The sequence below is a fragment of the Rutidosis leptorrhynchoides genome, chromosome 4 (genome assembly GCF_046630445.1).
Source record: "Rutidosis leptorrhynchoides isolate AG116_Rl617_1_P2 chromosome 4, CSIRO_AGI_Rlap_v1, whole genome shotgun sequence".
NCBI classification, from domain to species: Eukaryota; Viridiplantae; Streptophyta; class Magnoliopsida; order Asterales; family Asteraceae; genus Rutidosis; species Rutidosis leptorrhynchoides.
The window spans coordinates 239,058,896-239,060,728 of record NC_092336.1 but is presented as its reverse complement, the minus strand read 5'-3'; the positions used below and the strand labels follow the sequence as shown (position 1 = coordinate 239,060,728).

Sequence of the window (1,833 nt, the reverse complement as noted above, 5' to 3'; positions counted from 1 at the left end):
AGGTCAATTGAGATTGTTGGGGTGGATAAGGTGTGTAACGATAGCAAAAAGGCTGGTTGTTTCTTTGGAATTGGTTAACCCTAGGTTGTTGATTGAATCCGGAATTTGATTGACGAGCTGGGTATTGAACGTAACAGACTGATCCGTCAGGGTTCTCGTACTCAACTTGGTATTCTTCAGTGGGTTACAGGTTGGTACAATTAACACAGGCCTGAACCTGGTTACCCTGCTGCGGCTGCTTCTTCAATTCCTCGAGTTGTTTGGCAAGAGATTCCATCTTATCTGTGAGGGATTTGATGGCCTCCATTTTATTATTAAGTGTGGAGAGTGGTGCAGATGATGAAGTTGTTTCACCACGTTCTAGTCATGATGATGCATTGGCATGCACTCGAGCAATTCCCGTGCTTCGTCTGCGGTTTGGTTCATCAGATTTCCTTGAGCTGCTGCATCTATCGTCGTCCTATGATTTACCGTAAGACCATCGTAGAAGGTACAGATTTGGGCTGGCCGTTCTAACTGGTGATTAGGGCATTTCTTTAGCAGGATTTTGAATCGCTCCCATGCAGTGTAAAGAGATTCATCATAACTTTGTTTAAAGTTAAGGATGTCATTCTTAAGTTTGGTTTGTTTAGATGGAGGAAAATATTTGTTTAGGAATTTAGTAGCCATCTCTGTCCATGACGTGATGGAATCTATTTTCAGTCCTTCAAACCATGTTTGTGCATGATGAGTGAGAGAATAGGGGAACAAGTATAGCCAGACTACATCTTGTCCTATCCCTGGCTGTTTATAGGAGTTTGAAAGAGATATGAATTTATCAAGGTGAGAGTTAAGATCATCATTTGATAATCCATTAAATTGACAACCATTTTGGATGAGCTGTATAATGTGATGTTTTAATTCGAACGAGTGTCCTTGAATCTCTGGGAATCTGATCGGTCCTCCTCGACCTTCAATCGAGGGTTTTGTGTTTTCTGCTAAAGTAACGCGTAACGCCATTCGATTTCTGATTCATTCTTCCTTGTGTGCTTTAGAGATTATTGCGTCTGGATCAGGTACGAAGAACAACGGCCGTGGTCTAGATTGGGTTTGGGCCATACACTGGGTATGCCTTTTTGTTTTTAATTTTTAAGCATATAAGCTAAGTTGATAATTTAGTCTAAAGCAATCTAAGGTTATTCTAAAGTAATCTAAAGTAATTTAAGGTAGTTTTAATCTAAAGTAGTTTTAATCTAATGTAATCTAATCTAATAAGTGTAAATATGTTTTTGGTTCTTGCTACTGATTCCCTGGTATTTTGATAACAGAGCTTCGCACGAAGTATTCAACAAACCAAGTGGCCAGGCCGACTATGGAGAGGCAGGATCCTTTTGGTTCCAATATAATTAGAGACTGTTCGAAAAATCCAACAACCAAGTCCGTGTATAATTGTCTTTCTTAGACACTACTAAATACTTGTGAATGAGTTTGATAAAAGCAGTATTGTCTGATACCAGTTCCCCGGCAGCAGCGCCAAAAACTTGATGCGGCCACAATGACACGGCCGAAACGGACGGTTTTATTTATGCGGTGTCGTCAGGTCGCATAGCGTCAGAATCAGCTGATCAGGGTAGCGATCAATAGTTTTAAATTTATATTTAACGGGGCGTAAATCGTACCACTCCTTATTATGAATAAGGGAAGTATGACATAGGGTAATATTTTTAAGATATCAGTAGAATCGAACCTATATTTAACGCTTAAGATAATCCTAAGGTGAAGGAGTAGTGGTTTGTTACCTAATTTTGGGTTTTCTAGTTTATAAGATAAAGTAAAGTAAATGCGATAAAATTT

At 39.2% G+C, this 1,833-nt stretch overlaps 1 non-coding gene across 1 annotated transcript; it reads left to right on the top strand.

Moving 5' to 3' along the window:
- Positions 1–514: 514 nt before the first annotated feature.
- Positions 515–620, top strand: LOC139845819 (small nucleolar RNA R71). The gene has a single exon (XR_011758575.1). It is a non-coding gene; the product is annotated as a small nucleolar RNA R71 (small nucleolar RNA).
- Positions 621–1,833: the final 1,213 nt, after the last annotated feature.